The sequence below is a fragment of the Entelurus aequoreus genome, linkage group LG24 (genome assembly GCF_033978785.1).
Source record: "Entelurus aequoreus isolate RoL-2023_Sb linkage group LG24, RoL_Eaeq_v1.1, whole genome shotgun sequence".
Taxonomy (NCBI): domain Eukaryota; kingdom Metazoa; phylum Chordata; class Actinopteri; order Syngnathiformes; family Syngnathidae; genus Entelurus; species Entelurus aequoreus.
In genome coordinates, this window is record NC_084754.1 from 9,228,445 (window position 1) to 9,248,444 (window position 20,000).

Consider the following 20,000-nt stretch of genomic DNA (forward strand, 5'->3'; position numbering starts at 1 on the left):
TGGCTTCCCGGGCCGCACTTTGGACACCCCTGCTTTAAACCATAACCAACCATGCATCACTATACTGTAGCTCTTGTCTCAAAGTAGGTGTACTGTCACGACCTGTCACATCACGACGTGACTTATTTTGAGTTTTTTGCTGTTTTTCCTGTGTGTAGTGTTTTAGTTCTTGTCTTGCGCTCCTATTTTGGTGGCTTTTTCTCTTTTTTTGGTGTTTTCCTGTAGCAGTTTCATGTCTTCCTTTGAGCGATATTTCCCGCATCTACTTTGTTTCAGCAATCAAAACTATTTCAGTTGTTTGTATCCTTCTTTGTGGGGACATTGGGCCCCCATTCAGCAACCGTTCTTAAGAACAAATGTTGTTCTTAGGCTCACTTACGAAGTTTTTAAGGACATTTTTGTATTCACCAATGTTTTCTTAGCTGGGAATTGTTCGTAGGTAAGAACAAAATCTACGAGTGCTCCAGAGCACTCTTAGGGTGGCCTATTTGTTCTGAAGTGTGACAAGTTCCCTTACTTCTATTGTATAATGTTAAATTGATATCATATATATATATATATGTATGTATGTATGTATGTATGTATGTATGTATGTGTATGTATGTATGTGTATATATATGTATGTATGTGTGTGTATGTATATATATATGTATGTGTATGTATGTATGTATGTATGTATGTGTATATATATGTATATATATGTATGTATGTGTATGTATGTATGTATGTATGTGTGTGTGTATATATGTATGTATGTATGTATGTATGTATGTGTGTATGTATGTATGTATGTATGTATGTATGTGTGTGTGTATATATGTATATATGTGTGTGTGTGTGTGTGTGTATGTGTGTGGGGGTGTGTGTGTGTGTGTATATATGTGTGTTGTGTATGTATGTATGTGTGTGTGTGTGTCTGATGTTCGGCTTTTCCGCCAGAATTGAATGGGTAATTCAGGGCGCTTACCTATGCGAATTCCGAAATTAAGGGTGTATACATATGCATATTGGGGAAATAAGGGCGTGTTTATATGCAAATTATGATAACATGCACAAACTAACCATTTGGCATTTAGCAATTTACGAACAGCAGGTGGGAATAATTTGGCCTTTTAAGAACACGTCATGAATTTGAATGGACTCCTCTTAGGAAATCACTTAGGAAGAAAGATAAGAGGAACAGTTAGGAACTTATTGCTGAATGGGGCCCAATGTTGATTGTCATGTCATGTTCGGATGTACATTGTAGACGCCGTCTTTGCTCCACAGTAAGTCTTTGCTGTCGTCCAGCATTCTGCTTTTGTTTACTTTGTAGCCAGTTCAGTTTTAGTTTCATTCCCTGAGCTTCAATGCCTTTTCTTAGGGGCACTCACCTTTTGTTTATTTTTGGTTTAAGCATTAGATACCTTTTTGACCTTTTCCGACATCTACAAAGCAATTAGCTACCGGCTGCCACCTACTGATATGGAAGAGTATTACACGGTTACTCTGCCGAGCTCTAGACAGCACCGTCACTCAACAACAACACATAATTTGCAGACTATAATTACTGGTTTGCAAAAAATATTTTTAACCCAAATAGGTGAAATTAGATAATCTCCCACGGCACACCAGACTGTATCTCACGGTGTCGCGGCACAGTGCTTGAAAAACACTGGGTTAATGAATAGTGATTGAGGGATTCAATAAACTGAGCATTTCTGTTCTCTCTCACTCTGTCACACACACACACACACTGTTTCCACTTCCACCCCTAATGTGTGGTCCGCTCCATTAGCGTCCATACGTGGACGGACAAATACATTTGCCTGTTTGAGTTGTTCCCTCAGGCACAAGTGACCTAATGAGCATGCTCTCAAGGACAAAGTGGGTGTGCCGGGTCCAATGTGCGGAGCGTACATAACGACGTTAGTTTCTCTCACCTGTCAACTTTCTGCTCGGTGTGTGGTTTGGTCGTACTCTATTGTTGAAGTGTCCGCCTAACAACGGTCTTCCTGCACAGTGCTGGGCTCAAACCAACGTCCACATACCCGCGGTGATTTGAAAGTAATGCGAACAGTGCTCGCCAAAGAGCTAAAAGCCACAGGCTGTCTGCTAATTGTCCAGCACAGCTCTAAAGGCCTGCTCTAAGAAGATCCAAATATCACATGCTAAATAGTGTGTGCAAAATTGCACTATTATTGGGCGGCGTGTTGCGGGTGATCTACCAAGACTATGTGTACAACTGAGAGCAAATGCAAAAATGGTGCAGACTGCCTTATTTAAATGAAGATGGTTGCATGTACGCAGGCTGTCACCATGGAGAGACTCATTTCCCTCTACCTTTGTGGCATCATATGCTCCAACCTGCAGCGTTTCTTAATGTTGTGGACGTGCAGCACACAAATATAATATGTACCACTTTTTATGGGCTATTTTAAAGCTGTCAACCTTGTCACTGACAGTTTGGTTATTTTTGGGTTTTCCTCTGTGTTTGTGTTTATTTCCTGCATGTCTCCCTGAGCGCTCGTTTCCCTCACCTGTCACCTGATTGGCAGCCTGGCACACCTGGTTTCAATTGCCAATCAGGCTACTATTTATGCCTGCCTCGCCCTCCAGTCAGTGCTTGATGATTGTATCCTGTATGCTGTTGCCTGTGTCCTGGTTCCTGGTTCCTAGTTTCTGTTTTCCCTGCATTTTGACATTAAAGTCATGTTTTCCTGCGCTACGCCTGCCATCTCTGCATCCTGGGGTTCGTCACCAGCAGTTCCTGACAATAGCACAATGTAGACAACACAATTTATTTTTAGCACGCGGAAAGATCGTTCTGGGAGGTAATGCAGTGTTGTAATGGTGTTTTTTGAATGATCCGGGGGCAAGAAAATGCATATTGCAAGAATTTTTTTTTTTTTATATATATAGGAGACATAATAGTATATTTATAATATAAAACAAACACCATTTAAAACAAAATGCAGACACCCTAACAAATTAATTGTATTTGTTTCAATCAGCCCCTTATGTCATCCAGCAGCTATAAAATGATACTGCTAAATAGATATGTCTCTCTTATGATAATATTTTTTTCTGTCATTCCATATATGATGACATGCAAACAGACGGAATATTCTCTCCCTCGGCGTGCAGCGTGATCCCCGGTCCTTCCTCACAGCTCAATTTGTGTTATATCTGACATCACATGGACTAAGATAAGACCTTCTGGAGGAAAGTTCTGTGGAAACACAAATTTTGCTTTTTGGCCACAATACCCAGCAATATGTATGTAGGAGAAAAGGTGAGGCCTTTAATCCCAGGAACACCATTCCTACCGTCAAGCATGGTGGTGGTACTGCGGGTGGACGTTAGCCGTAGCTAGCTAGCCATGTTTTAAAGTACTTCTTGCTCAGCGACGTTTCAGTGTTATAGCTTCACCTTTTATCGTTACTTTTTAATGAGTCCATTCTCCCTCTTCTGTCTATGCGTCTGTGTATGCTTGTAAGTACTCAGTGCGTGTGCGTTGCCGAACATGCTCCTCTGCTCGTGACACCAGCAATGTCACAGTGTGACGACGGAGCGCCTTCATGCCCATTTTAAAGAAAAGGGAAGAGGTATTTTTTAGAGGCAATATAATACCGTTTATGATTCATTAGTACTTAATTACTACCATATAACCCTACTGACTACATTGTAGGACAAACACTTATGGTTGTGGTTATCGTAACGATACGTGTTTGAAATTATTAAACCTTTATCGTGTCCCAAAAATGAGAGTTGGCCATTTCTATAGTAACATTGAGATTGTAAAGGACTGTTATTGATCCGATGTGAACGTGCTAAAAACTCTTTCTTGTTTAGCTATGCAATATTAACTGATCCTTGTTCATGCACATGATAACTATTAATGAAGTGTTTGGATGTATTCATTCAAGAGAGTTACATGTATGATAATGAAGCACATTGCTTTGTTTTGTATTGTTTACGTGTTGAAGTAGCCTTTAAAAAGCAGAAACCATCCCCAAACGACATCTCAGTGATTCAAAGTGATATTTTTGATATTGACACATGTCATCTGTGCATCTCCAGAGGGTATTCCAGTAATTCACGCGCAGATGAGAAGTGTCAATATCAAAATGTTACTTTGCATCACTTTTTGGCAACCAAGAATACATTGATTGAATGGTTACATCCAAACACTTTAATACACATACTGGGGGACAAATATATTGAGCATACATACATACATACATACATACATACACGCATTTATTCATACATACATACACTACCGTTCAAAAGTTTGGGGTCACCCAAACAATTTTGTGGAATAGCCTTCATTTCTAAGAACAAGAATAGACTGTCTAGTTTCAGATGAAAGTTCTCTTTTTCTGGACATTTTGAGCGTTTAATTGACCCCACAAATGTGATGCTCCAGAAACTCAATCTGCTCAAAGGAAGGTCAGTTTTGTAGCTTCTGTAACGAGCTAAACTGTTTCCAGATGTGTGAACATGATTGCACAAGGGTTTTCTAATCATCAATTAGCCTTCTGAGCCAATGAGCAAACACATTGTACCATTAGAACACTGGAGTGATAGTTGCTGGAAATGGGCCTCTATACACCTATGTAGATATTGCACCAAAAACCAGACATTTGCAGCTAGAATAGTCATTTACCACATTAGCAATGTATAGAGTGTATTTCTTTAAAGTTAAGACTAGTTTAAAGTTATCTTCATTGAAAAGTACAGTGCTTTTCCTTCAAAAATAAGGACATTTCAATGTGACCCCAAACTTTTGAATGGTAGTGTACATACATGGATGGATGGACATACATAGGTACATATGCGCATACATAGGTACATATACGCACGCACATTCATACACAAATACATACTGTACATATACACACACGGTACATACATCCACACACACATTCACTGTACAAACAAACATAAACACATACTGTACATACACATGCATATTTTCACATTTCATCAAATATATATTAATGTTGTCTCCCCCGGGCGAACCTGGTAAATGGTAAATGGGTTATACTTGTATAGCGCTTTTCTACCTTCAAGGTACTCAAAGCGCTTTGACACTATTTCCACATTCACCCATTCACACACACATTCACACACTGATGGCGGGAGGTGCCATGCAAGGCCCTAGCCACGACCCATCAGGAGCAAGGGTGCAGTGTCTTGCTCAAGGACACAACGGACGTGACGAGGTTGGTAGAAGGTGGGGATTGAACCAGGAACCCTCAGGTTGCTGGCACGGCCACTCTCCCAAATGCGCCACACCGTCCCCATGTGGGTAGACACATGGCACACTGCTAAAGCTTAACCTATTTTTCCCATAACAATCTATAAGGTTAATATTGTCCGCTCCTCTTTCTTCCCCCCTTTATCTGTTATTTCAAGTATTCATTACATATATGTATTATTGCATTTGAAGCAACTGAAATCTTGATAATATAAATAATTATGATTTATATTCATTATCAATAGTGGTATTTCTATTGGTATATTTATTGTTCCATTTTTAGTGCAATAATCTTCATTGTCATTTTTGTGTTATTACTAGCTACTTCAGTAACTGGTTTCTTTGCTATAGTTTTTGTATCATATTTGTTCACAACGTATTTGCTGTTTTGTTTGTTGTGTTTTGTTTGTTGTGTGTATTCCACACGTCTCTTTTGTAAAGCATACAGCATCCACATCAACTATATGATTTCCCTGAGTGGCTGGACAGGACATGTTAAAAATAATAAACGGGGGATCAATATTACCTCACAAAACAAAAGAGGAATTTAACGCGTTGTCAACTTTTAAAAACATGCTGAGCCATCACTATGCAGTCAAATTGGCAGGAGAATAAACAGAGAAGAATGTCCCGTTAATTCCCGACATCATAATCAGCCGTTATTGGTCCACTGCTGGACGAAAGCCCCAGCCTGCTGCTGCCAAATATATGTGACTCTCGCTGCTCTACCCCAGTCAACTGTTCCCCAATAATTGTCCATGCCATCCCGCCTGCCATACCCTGCCTGCTTCTTTTTCTGTTGCAGTTCCCATAATGTTACCAACGACGCTTATTCAGTGATATTTATCCACGTATGATTGTACTCAGTTTCCAATATTGACTCCCAGCATAGAATATATTTTAAAACTTTGCCGATAAGCACATTTTCTGGTTGATATTTTCCGAGTCTATAATTGGAACGTCCAACAGCCATTCAATTATCCATTAGTAAGGGTTTGTTCTGTTTCCATAGCAACAGTCATCAAACCCGCCTGACATTCCCAGATAAGTAGTAACATCACTTTAATAATGTCAGCTGATTTAGGGTGAGAGGGAGTTACACCCCAACTCATTGTCCAGTGTTGGAATGGAAGTTTGGATGCGGTACCAATTTGTAGTACCTGGGAATCATTAATGGTACCAAACTAAGATTTTAGTCCTGACTTTCCGTGCGTTGCATGGTGGGGCCCCTCAGTACATCACTGACTTATGTCCCTACTCTTCAGGGCGCAGCCTTCGTTCTTCAGGCCAGGGTCTTCTAAAGATCCCAAAAACTCATTTTAAAACTCGTGGAGACCTGGGGCCGTACTTATCAAGCTTCTTAGAGTGCCATTTTACACTTAAGTCCTGAGAATTTGTGAAATTTAGTCCTACTCTCAAACTTAAGAATAAAAGCTTTTTATCAACGTTCTTGAGTCTAAGAATCACTCCTACTCTCCACGATATTTAAGAGACCTTCAGAGGTGTCTTAAGTGGTTAGGAGTTGCCAGCAGCGGATGGCACTGAGGCGAGAGAGACGTGCGCGAACGTTCAGGGAACGGAACAATGTTGTTGTTTTTTTGATGACGAGCAGCTGATCAAACGGTATTGTTTAGACAGAGCGGATATTATTTTTGTCACAGATTTAATACTTTTCGATTCTTTGTTGATTTTGCATGTGTCTGCAGTGGGCTAGTATATATAGAGCCACCCACACCAGTTTCAAATTAGTTGCCTAATTAATGAATTGGAAAGAAAATGTTATGACAGTAGCGTGTGTGTGTGGCCGTGAGGTGAGTGACGTCAGTGAGTGTGTGGGCGATAGAAGAGAGGGAGCGGTAGCGTGAGTGCCGGCGGGGACTAGTTTGTTTTGTATTATTTTGTAGTTTGTCAAAATATACACTCCCATTGTCCACTTAAATATTTCCAAGATATTTCTTTATTCTCAGACAACGGATTCCCTTCCGTGATTGGTCATTTCTATGGACACAGAAATGACGTCACCTAAAATTCCGTTTACGGCACATAGTAATGTCGTAATTCAGCTCTGAGTGTGACACTTAAGATTCAGTCCTACACTTCGCTGAAAGTGTGAGTAAGACGCTTGATAACTAACTTTTAAGTGCAGCTTTCAGCGAAGAATTTATTTACTCTTAAGTCAACTCTTAGCAGACTTCTTAGGAGTAATTCTAAGAAGCTTGATAAGTACGGCCCCTGGCATTCCAGGCTATAGCTCCCAGACTCTGGAACAACTTGCACCAGTCCCTCCGTGTGATCTTGACTGTGTTGACACTTTTAAGAAATATCAAAAACTTCTCTTTTTAGTAAAGTTTAAGTTAATGCACCTTTTTAATTATAATTTTTAATCCACTTCCAATCCATTTTATGATGTTGCCCCTGCTGTTTTATTTGAATTGTTGTTTTACTTTACCTATGTTTTGTACAGCGCTTTGTGATTTTATCCGTGAAAAGCGCTTCATAAATAAAATTTACTTACTTACTTACTTAAACGGTACCAATTTTCGGGAGTTTTGTGTGTGCTCGTGTGTTAATACATTTGAATTGTTTGATAATAAAATATTTTCTATTTAATATTCAAACTGATGGTAGTAACACTGAGATCGCCATGTAAAATCGCTAATGCTAATTCAAATCACGTGTATGGTAAAGCCAATGTAAATTAACAGTGAGCTAGCGCATTTAGAAAAATGGAGCCTTACCGGATGTTCGAGCGTTTTCGATCACACACTCTTGCATTGATGGTATGGACAATTGCAACATTACCTAGAGCAGGCCCGGACAAGTATTTTGACTTGGGGGGGCAAATTTAGAGTAAAACATGTATCCGGAGGCTGGTATATATAAAGATGTATGTATGTATATATATGTAAAGACCCTCTCCATCAAAGAAGAGGATGTACGCCGGCAGTTCTTGAAGCTGAATACGCGGAAGGCCCCCGGGCCGGATGGTGTCTCCCCCTCCACTCTCAGACACTGTGCGGACCAGCTGGCTCCTGTCTTCACTGACATTTTTAATACCTCTCTGGAGCTATGCCGCGTGCCGTCCTGCTTTAAGACCTCTACCATTATCCCTGTCCCCAAGAAAGCACGGATCACAGGACTAAATGACTACAGGCCGGTCACGCTGACGTCTGTGGTCATGAAGTCCTTTGAGCGCTTGGTCCTGCCCCACCTCAAGGACATCACCGCCCCCCTCCTGGACCCACTGCAGTTCGCCTACAGAGCCAACAGGTCTGTGGATGATGCAGTGAACCTGGCCCTCCACTTCATCCTGGAGCATCTGGACTCCCCAAGAACCTACGCTAGGATCCTGTTTGTGGACTTCAGCTCTGCCTTCAACACCATCCTCCCTGGACTGCTACGAGACAAGCTCTACCAGCTCAGCGTGCCCGACTCCCTCTGCAGTTGGATTAATGACTTCCTGACAGACCGAAGACAGCACGTAAGGCTGGGGAAGATTGTCTCGGACAGTCGAACCACAAACACTGGTACTCCTCAGGGCTGTGTACTCTCCCCCTGGCTCTTCTCCCTGTATACAAACTGCTGCACCTCCAGTCACCAATCCGTAAAACTGCTCAAGTTTGCGGATGGCACCACCCTCATCGGGCTCATCTCGAATGGCGATGAGTCCGCCTACAGGAGAGAGGTGGACCGGCTGACGTCCTGGTGCAGCCTCAACAACCTGGAGCTGAACGCCCAGAAAACAGTGGAGATGATCATGGACTTCAGGAAAGTCACAGCCCCACCATCCCCCCTCACCCTGATTGACTCCCCCACCCCCGTCCCCATTGTGGACTCCTTCCGTTTCTTGGGCACCACCATCACCCAGGACCTCAAGTGGGAGCTGACCATCAGCTCCCTCATCAAGAAGGCCCAGCAGAGGATGTACTTCCTGCGGCAGCTGAGGAAACTTAAGGTGCCGACCGAGATGCTGGTGCAGTTTTACTCAGCCATCATAGAGTCCATCCTGACCTCCTCCATCACAGTGTGGTTCCCCGGCGCCACAGTCCAGGATAAGAATAGACTGCAGCGCATCATACGTGCTGCTGAGAAGGTGATTGGCTGCAAGCTCCCATCCCTCCAGGACTTGTTCTCCTCCAGGACCAGGAGGCGTGTGGGTTGGATCACAGCTGACTCTTCTCACCCTGGACACACACTATTCTCCCCTCTCCCCTCAGGCAGGAGACTACGCTCCATCCAGACCCACACCTCCCGCCACCTGAACAGTTTTTCCCCTCGGCCATCAGGCAAATGAACAATAACTCCTAACAGCAGCTCCTTGAATTCCTTGAATCCCTTCTAAGTCTATCTGATAGCTCAGTCACAGCTCTTTTTATACCAAATATGTGTTTTATGTCGCACGTTTGCACCAAGAAAAATTCCTAGTTTGTGAACCCGTTCTCAAACAATGGCAATAAAACTATTCTGATTCTGATTCTATATGATTTTTAGGAACACTAATACAGAACCTCACAATAATGTCTGATTGAATGCTAAAAATGGGATGGAATTTTACTGAATGAGACATCCAAAATGTACACGAAAATAAAGAATGTGGGATTTACAATATAAACTATGAACAATAAAACACTGAATATTGACAACGTATGAATGCCACACCCCCTCTCGATCGACATATTTTACAATCAAGCGAAACGCAACAAAAATGCAACAAACACAGCGAAATATGAACGTGAAGGGTACAAAAAACCCCACCTACTATCTGATATATGTGATATATCACTAAGCTTTAGAGCTTTGTTGTAAAAATCTCCTTCCGCGTCTGTCCCTGACACCCGCATTTCAGGCTGGCCGCTCTGGAAACACTCTGTGGAAACGCTCCCCACCCACACTGCTTGGTGCCTCGTCTGAGCTGCTGTGACTTAGATTACCATAGCAACTGATTAGATTACCATAGTAACTAACTAGATTACCATAGTAACTAGTATATCATGCAAAAGCACAGATTCCAACCATTGAAATACTTTGTATAGTTCAAGACATCCAGTCATTTGAAAACATCACTGCACATCATAATGGCAGCTACACTTTCCATCTTAAATATCTAAAAAAAGTTATTTGGGAATGTCCGGCGGGCCAGACTGAAAAGCTTAACGGGCCGCATGCGGCCCCCGGGCCTTAATTTGCCCAGGTCTGACCGAGAGGCAGTCCGACTGTGCTGTTTGAGTGTTTGTTTCGCTGCCAAATGTTTGAACCGGTGTTATGTCAAAATAAGCTAGCCATAAAAAAAAAAAAAGAGCTATACCCAAGCCCACTGAACATGCACACCAACGCTAAAGTGTCATCAAGACACACTTAAGTTAAAAATTAATGAGGAGCTCATTGAACAAGTACCTGAAGTCAAATATTTGGGCATAATCATAGACTATCAGCTGAATTTTAAAAGTCACATTAAGAAAATGTTGCTGTTTTAAGATTATAAGACGCTGCTTAACTCTTAGCTGTGCTTTTACTTTTATGAATGCCATGATTCTTTCACACATATCTTATGGCTTAACCACATGGTCCCAGGCACACCAGTCATCAATCAAGAAAATTGAGTGTCTTTATAACCGCACCTTGAAAGTTCTAGACAAGAAGAGTATACGATATCATCATTGCCAAATTTTAACCAAATACAATATTTTAAGTTTTTACCAATGTTATTTTGTTACACACAGTCAAACTGTTTTTTAAATGCTTGCATAACTCTGCTCCCCAATTGCTCTGCAAGGCAATTACAAGACTGCAAAGTGGTACCAGATCTACCACCCGAGCAGTGTCAAAAGGCAACTGTTGTGTTCCATTCCGTAGAACATCTTTTGCCCAGACTGCCTTTTCAATAAAAGGACCACAACTACTATACTTTGAAAAGTATACCTGCACTTGTCACTTTCAAAAAACAAACACAATTATGGCTAGTTGAGCAACAATCGTGTTCCCATGTTTAGATTTTTACTAATTTTTACTAATTGGTTTTTATCTAGTCTGCACTTTGTCTGTGTTATTATTATTATTATTGGCTTTTATCTAGTCTGCACTTTGTCTGTGTTATTATTATTATTATTGGCTTTTATCTAGTTTGCACTTTGTCGGTATTGTTACTATTATCATTATTATCAACTCATTCTATTTTTTATTTTCCTATTTTAATGATGTTGGATCTGTGTTGTTGTTGTTGTTGTTGTTGGGGACAAGTGTTGTAAATTAGCTTTGGCTACAAACACTATGATGGGGGGGCGCCACCTAAAATCTTGCCTAGGGCGCCAGATTGGTTAGGGCCAGGCCTGATACCAACTCTTATCTTTTTTTAGGCGACGGAATATATAACCAATATGTTTCCCAAAGTACTTATTAGAAATGATAAAGGTTATCTAGTCCACGCACAAAGATTACATTTCACCGTGGGACGCATATGCCCTCCATCTTGCCCTTCACAGCAGGATTTGGGACGGAATCACGCCCCCTATTGCGCAAGGGTGGACCAGGATGGAAAGATAGTGTCTAACTTGTGGTATTAATATTCAACCATTAAACTGTAGAAGTGTTATTGTTGTTCTATGGGGGGGAAACAATACGCAATATATTGCAAACGTGCATTCTGTCCACATTTTACGCAAATTCGAACTCCGTTACGCGCAGCCACTCCCCCCCCCCCCCCCCCCCCCCCCCCCCCCTCCTCCTCCTGCAGCACCACTAACGGAGCTGTAACGGGACACTTGGAGCTCACCGAGCCTTGTGGTCGCATCCTGCCGCGGCGTGCACACGCAAGTCAGTGCGCCATGTGCCCGTGCGGGACAGGTAGTGGATCCGCTCCACGGCGTCATGCGTAGCGGCCACCGCGCGAGTCTGCTCCCCCCCCGCTTGATTTGGCGCTAAAATAACCCGCGGGATTTGCGCCGGAGAGCGAGGCTCGGGTCGTGTGAAGAAGAGTTCGGAGTCCGGGATGGTAAGTTGTGCTGATGTTGACGTCACTGTGGAAATGTGTCATGCCCTGCGATGCAAAATGTTTTTTTTTTGTTTGTTTGCATCAAACATATGATGTGTATTTACATGCATGCAATTAGAATAAATGTGCAATCATTTCAAACCTATTACACAAATGGAACTTATGCAAGGTTGGTTTCTATGTGTCGTATTTGTTACATAGTCTTATTTACTTAGTACAACTTCCTGTCTTGGGTACACATTGTCCCGCGCAATGCACCCACGGCATGCACGTGCATAGGCCAGTGGGTGCTCGGTGTGTGTATATGTTGGTACCGGTACCAAAAGTATTTATGTACTTTGCGGTACTTTTCTAAATAAAGGGCACCACAAAAAATGTCATTATTGGCTTTATTTGAACAACATTGTATTACCATTTTTTTCCCCTACGCTTTGAACCCTGCAGATAATAAAACAGTGCGGCTAATTGATTTTTCTTCGCTTTATCTAGGTGATTATTTTCCTAACTATTGCTGTCACAATGTGTTCTCGTGACTACAGCACCCGTTAGTCCAGACTAGTGTTGTAACAATACCAATATTTTGGTGCCGGTACCAAAAGTATGTCGGTACTTTTCGGTATTTTTTGGTACTTTTCTAAACAAAAAATATCATTATTGGCTTTATTTCAACAAAAAAATTGTATTACCATATTTTTTGGACTATAAGCCGCTGTTTTTTTTTTCCTACGCTTTGCACCCTGCGGATAATAAAACAGTGCGGCTAATTGATTTTTCTTCGCTTTATCTAGGTGATTATTTTCCTAACTATTGCTGTCACAATGTGTTCCTGTGACGACAGCACCCGTTTGTCCAGACTACTGTTGTAACGGTTCCAATATTTTGGTGCCGGTACCAAAAGTATGTCGGTGCTTTTTGGTACTTTTCTAAATAGAGGGGACCACAAAAAATGTCATTATTGGCTTTATTTTAACAAAAAAATCGTATTGCCATATTTTTTGGAATATAAGCCGCTGTTTTTTTTTCCCTACGCTTTGCACCCTGCGGATAATAAAATAGTGCGGCTAATTGATTTTTCTTCGCTTTATCTAGGTGATTATTTTCCTAACTATTGCTGTCACAATGTGTTCCTGTGACTACAGCACCCGTTTGTCCAGACTACTGTTGTAACGGTACCAATATTTTGGTGCCGGTACCAAAAGTATGTCTGTACTTTTCGGTGCTTTTTGGTACTTTTCTAAATAGAGGGGACCACAAAAAATTTAATTATTGGCTTTATTTTAACAAAAAAATCGTATTGCCATATTTTTTGGACTATAAGCCGCTGTTTTTTTTCCCTACGCTTTGCACCCTGCGGATAATAAAACAGTGCGGCTAATTGATTTTTCTTAGCTTTATCTAGGTGATTATTTTCCTAACTATTGCTGTCACAATGTGTTCCCGTGACTACAGCACCCGTTTGTCCAGACTAGTGTTGTAACGATACCAATATTTTGGTGCCGGTACCAAAAGTATGTCGGTACTTTTCGGTACTTTTTGGTATTTTTCTAAATAGAGGGTACCACAAAAAATGTCATTATTTGCTTTATTTTAACAAAAAAATCGTATTACCATATTTTTTGGACTATAAGCCTCTGTTTTTTTTCCTACGCTTTGTACCCTGCAGATAATAAAATAGTGCGGCTAATTGATTTTTCTACGCTTTATCTAGGTGATTATTTTCCTAACTATTGCTGTCACAATGTGTTCCCATGACTACAGCACCCGTTTGTCCAGACTAGTGTAACGATACCAATATTTTGGTGCTGGTACCAAAAGTATGTCGGTACTTTTCGGTATTTTTTGGTACTTTTCTAAACAAAAAATGTCATTATTGGTTTTATTTCAACAAAAAAATCGTATTACCATATTTTTTTGGACTATAAGCTGCTGTTTTTTTTCCTACGCTTTGAACACTGCGGATAATAAAACAGTGCGGCTAATTGATTTTTCTTCGCTTTATCTAGGTGATTATTTTCCTAACTATTGCTGTCACAATGTGTTCCCGTGACTACAGCACCCGTTTGTCCAGACTAGTGTTGTAACGATACCAATATTTTGGTGCCGGTACCAAAAGTATGTCGGTACTTTTCGGTATTTTTTGGTACTTTTCTAAACAATAAATTTCATTATTGGCTTTATGTCAACAAAAAAATCGTATTGCCATATTTTTTGGACTATAAGCCGCTGTTTTTTTCCTACGCTTTGCACCCTGCGGATAATAAAACAGCGCGGCTAACTGATTTTTCTTCGCTTTATCTAGGTGATTATTTTCCTAACTATTGCTGTCACAATGTGTTCCCGTGACTACAGCACCCGTTTGTCCAGACTATTGTTGTAACGATACCAATATTTTGGTGCTGGTACCAAAAGTATGTCGGTACTTTTTGGTACTTTTCTAAATAGAGGGGACCACAAAAAATGTCATTATTGGCTTTATTTCAACCAAAAAATTGTATTACCATATTTTTTGGACTATAAGCCGCTGTTTTTTTCCTACGCTTTGCATCCTGCGGATAATAAAATAGTGCGGCTAATTGATTTTTCTTCGCTTTATCTAGGTGATTATTTTCCTAACTATTGCTGTCACAATGTGTCCCCGTGACTACAGCACCCGTTTGTCCAGACTAGTGTTGTAACGATACTGATATTTTGCTACCGGTACCAAAAGTATGTCTGTACTTTTCGGTACTTTTTGGTACTTTTCTAAATAGAGGGGATCACAAAAAATGTCATTGGCTTTATTTTAACAAAAAAAATCGTATTACCATATTTTTTAGGACTATAAGCCGCTGTTTTATTTCCTACGCTTTGAACCCTGCGGATAATAAAACAGTGTGGCTAATTGATTTTTCTTCGCTTTATATAGGTGATTATTTTCTTAACTATTGCTGTCACAATGTGTTCCCGTGACGACAGCACCCGTTTGTCCAGACTAGTGTTGTAACATACCAATATTTTGGTATTATTTCGATACAAAAAATATTGCACTATTGGCTTTATTTTAACAACAAATCTTAGGGTACATTAAACATATGTTTATTATTGCTATTTTGTCCTTAGATAAAATAGTGAACATACAAGACAACTTGTCTTTTAGTAGTAAGTAAACAAACAAAGGCTCCTAATTAGTCTGCTGACATATACAGTAACATATTGTCATTTTCCATTCTATTATTTTGTCAACATTATGAAGGACAAGTGGTAGAAAATTAATTATTAATCTACTTGTTCATTAACTGTTAATATCTGGTTATTTTCTGTTTCAACATGTTCTATCTACACTTCTGTTAAAATGTAATAATCACTTATTCTTCTCTTGTTTGATACTTTACATTAGTTTTGGATGATACCACAAATTTGGGTATCAATCCGATACCAAGTAGTTACAGGATCATACATTGGTGATATTCAAAGTCTTTATGTGTCCAGGGACATATTTCCTAATATATATATATATATATATATATATATATATATATATATATATATATATATATATATATATATATATATATATATATATATATATATATATATATATATATATATATATATATATATATATATATATATATATATATATTATAAACATAATATAATTTTTTTTTTAAAACGAAAGAAGATTTTGTGATGTTAAAAAATATCGATGTAATCATAGTAGTATCGACTAGATACGCTATTGTATGTGGCATCATCACAGTGGATGTTAGGTGTAGATCCACCAATGACGTTTGTTTATATTGTAGCGTCCTGGAAGAGTTGGTGCTGCAGGGAATTCTGGGAATTTGTCCTGTAGTGTTTATGTTGTGTGGCGGTGCAAATATTCTTCCAAAATGTGTTTGTTGTTGTTGTTTAGTGTGGTTTCACGAAATGGCACATGTGTATGTGATTCGATGCATTAACACGAGTATCCGACATTGCAACATTTATAAGTCAGAAAAGACGAAATTCATCATAGGTCCCCTTTAAAGTCTCTCCCTAGTTTTGAATTGTACTAGGGGGCCTCTCAGGTGTTAAAACCAGGTTGGTATTTGGTCACCAAGCATAGTATAGTGCAGTGTTTTTCAACCTTTCTGAGCCAAGGCACATTTTTTGCGTTGAAAAAATGCGGAGGCACACCACCAGCAGAAATCATTAAAAAAATGAACTCAGTTGACAGTAAAAAGTCGTCACAATTGTTGGATATGACTTTAAACCATAACCAAGCATGCATCACTATAGCTCTTGTCTCAAAGTAGGTGTACTGTCACCACCTGTCACATCACACCATGACTTATTTAGAGTTTTTTGCTGTTTTCCTGTGTAGTGTTTTAGTTCTTGTCTTGCGCTCCTATTTTGGTGGCTTTTTCTCTTTTTTTGGCACTTTCATGTCTTCCTTTGAGCGAAATTTCCTGCATCTACTTTGTTTTAGCAATCAAAAATATATCAGTTGTTTTTATCCTTCTTTGTGGGGACATTGTTGATTGTCATGTTCGGATGTACATTGTGGACGCCATCTTTGCTCCACAGTAAGTCTTTGCTGTCGTCCAGCATTCTGTTTTTGTTTACTTTGTAGCCCGTTCAGTTTTAGTTTTGTTCTGCATAGCCTTCCCTAACCTTCGATGCCTTTTCTTAGGGGCACTCACCTTTTGTTTATTTTTGGTTTAAGCATTAGGCACCTTTTTACCTGCACGCTGCCTCCCGCCGTTTCCAACATCTACAAAGCAATTAGCTACCGGCTGCCACCTACTGATATGGAAGAGTATTACACGGTTACTCTGCCGAGCTTTAGACAGCACCGACACTCAACAACAACACATAATTTGCGGATTATAATTACTGGTGTGCAAAAAATATTTTTAACCCAAATAGGTGAAATTAGATCATCTCCCATGGCACACCAGATTGTACAGTGGTTGAAAAACACTGGTATAGTGGCATGTGTCAATGGCTCAAAATTACAATTTCTAGAAAAAAAAGTAGCATACTTTTAATGGTTTAAAAGAGTGAAAACACATATACATGTCTATATATTTTGCATAATTACAATACAACTAAATGAAAATAGTTGTTTGGACCGGATAATTGTTGTGGCTGTCTCATACATGACATTAACAGTTGTGTGCATCATACAGGGAGACAGTTGGATACATTGCCTGCAGCATGTCCGAAAGTTAGCGCCCTCTCCGCAGCCACGTACCCGCGGCAAACATTCACTTTCATAATCAGATAAAGTTGCAACACATCAAGAATGTGGTGAGTGTGCGGAAGCATGCAGGTGCCCTTGTATACACACAGCTGACCTTGTAGTGCACATTACTTGCTTCTTTTGTTGTTGTTATAATTGTGTATTTACTCGAGCCTTATTATACCAGTCAGCCAGGACAGAGACTCTTATAACGAATGACTGGCTGTGTGATTCATATTTCAACAAGAGACCGAGCAGGATGAGCGCCGTCTTCTTTTTACAGTATTGTACTTGGACAGGGACGTGTGCTGCGGTGCTGCAAAAAAAGCCAAAGCTAAAAGCCTTCAGGTATTTGTGAGACTCCAGAGCAACGTTTGTGGAATGGAATTTTCATTAGCCTTCGCCTCATCTTAGTGACCCAACAATAAAACACCAATGCACACTAGTGTTGTCCCGATACCAATATTTTGGTACCGGTACCAAAATTATTTTGATACTTTTGGGTAGGGATGTCCGATAATGGCTTTTTTGCCGATATTCCGATATTGTCCAACTCTTAATTACTGATACCGATATCAACAGATACCGATTGTCATGTCTGTGTTCATGTTTTTGTTTGGCCATGTGCTGTTTTGTTTTTTGGACACTTCCTTAGTTCCTGGTTTCACTTCCTGGTTTTGTTTGTCACCATAGCAACCATTAGTTTCACCTGTTCCACGTTTGGACTCACACACACCTGTCTCACGTTTTCACAGTCATGTCATGCACCTGTTCACAGTTAGTCACGCACCTGTTTTCACTTTTCATGTCACTATATAGGCTTTTCTGTTTCTGTTGTTCGTCCTGGCGACATCACCCATTCATGCCATGTCCACAGTTCCTTGTCACGTTAGTTCTTGTTTCATCTCTTGTCACGTAAGTTTTTGTTTGTTTAATGTTCATAGTTCTCCGCCATTGTGCGCGCCCTTTGTTTTCCTAGTCAAGTTTTTTACCTCCTCTGTGAGCGCCTTTTGTTTGTACCTTTTGTTTGAGTTTATAGTAATAATTAAACTATGTCTTTACCTGCACGCCACGTCCGTTCCAATTCTTTTGCACCACGGGAGAGCAAACCACGCCATAGACCAAGTCATGACAGATGTCGCCAGCACGAGAGCTCTCCCGCAAAAAAATGGGACAATTTTGACGAGGTAACGTGGGAGGTCCTGCGCGCCATGGAAGCCGAGACACTCCGCCATTCCCCCATGGAGCGCAGGGATCTCATGTGGGGTCCGACCGGCAAACTGGTGCCGATCAGCTCCCTTTGGTCCGAGGATGGCGCGGCGTCACCGCAGTCCCGGAAGCGCCGCTCCCAACGAAGGACGTCAGGGAGGGCTTCCACAAGCATTGGAAAGGACGCATCGTTCCCGCAAGCTCCTCCCCCTCCGGGCGGAAACGAGCTGCAGCCAGCCCGGCTTCCCCAGGACGACGTCACGCCGCTGCCAGTGGGTGACGTCATGGATTTTTTTCCCCTGAACTCTTTTTCTTGTCAGCCACATCCAACCAAAGACTCTAAATCCATGATTAAATATTACCAAGACATGTTTTTAGAAATCAGATCCTGTCAATCACAGTCACCCAATTTTCATGCCCCGCCCCCCAGGACTCATGCCACGCCCAAGTCAGAAATTTTTTTTTCACCCACAAAAGCCCAGGTGGGGGGGAACGAAAGACCTTTTGGACAATTTAGAGGGGAGGATTCTGCCCTCCTCCTGAACCCCCTCCGCCCACCCCAAAAGACGGTTCCAGACCGCGGGGAGCGCGTCTGGGATCCGCTCCTTGAGGGGGGGGCTAGGGCTGGGAATTGTTCAGGTGGGGTGGGTCAGCATCGTCACGCCAAGCCACAGCCTCCAGCACGACCACCACCACCTGTCTTTCGACCTGCCAAGCCACAGCCACCAGCACGACCCCCACCACCAGTCTTTCGTCACGCCAAGCCACAGCCTCCAGCACGACCCCCACCACCTGTCTTTCGACCTGCCAAGCCACAGCCACCAGCACGACCCCCACCACCAGTCTTTCGTCACGCCAAGCCACAGCCTCCAGCACGACCCCCACCACCTGTCTTTCGACCTGCCAAGCCACAGCCACCAGCACGACCATCACCACCAGTTTTTCGACCATGCCAAGATCTACCTGCTCCACGCCAAGCGCCACCAGTACCTGCTCCACGCCAAGCGCCGCCAGTCGCAGCCCCACGCCGCCAAGTGCCGCCAGTCGCAGCCCCACGCCGCCAAGTGCCGCCAGTCGCAGCCCCACGCCGCCAAGTGCCGCCAGTCGCAGCCCCACGCCGCCAAGTGCCGCCCGTGGCTGCCCCACGCCGCCAAGTGCCGCCCGTGGCTGCCCCACGCCGCCAAGTGCCGCCCGTGGCTGCCCCACGCCGCCAAGTGCCGCCCGTGGCTGCCCCACGCCGCCAAGTGCCGCCCGTGGCTGCCCCACGCCGCCAAGTGCCGCCCGTGGCTGCCCCACGCCGCCAAGTGCCGCCCGTGGCTGCCCCACGCCGCCAAGTGCCGCCCGTGGCTGCC

At 41.9% G+C, this 20,000-nt stretch overlaps 1 protein-coding gene across 2 annotated transcripts in view; it reads left to right on the plus strand.

Annotated features, from left to right (window-relative positions):
• Positions 1-20,000, plus strand: part of kcng4a (potassium voltage-gated channel, subfamily G, member 4a) — a 140,004-nt gene that overhangs the window by 11,524 nt on the left and 108,480 nt on the right. Inside the window, exon 1 of one of the 2 annotated variants that reach the window (XM_062035171.1) lies at positions 11,997-12,233. The exons of the other annotated variant lie outside the window; for it this stretch is intronic. The gene's annotated coding sequence lies outside the window, so the exon portion shown is untranslated. Of the gene's footprint in view, positions 1-11,996; positions 12,234-20,000 lie in introns of those variants that run through there. 2 annotated transcript variants of the gene reach the window in all.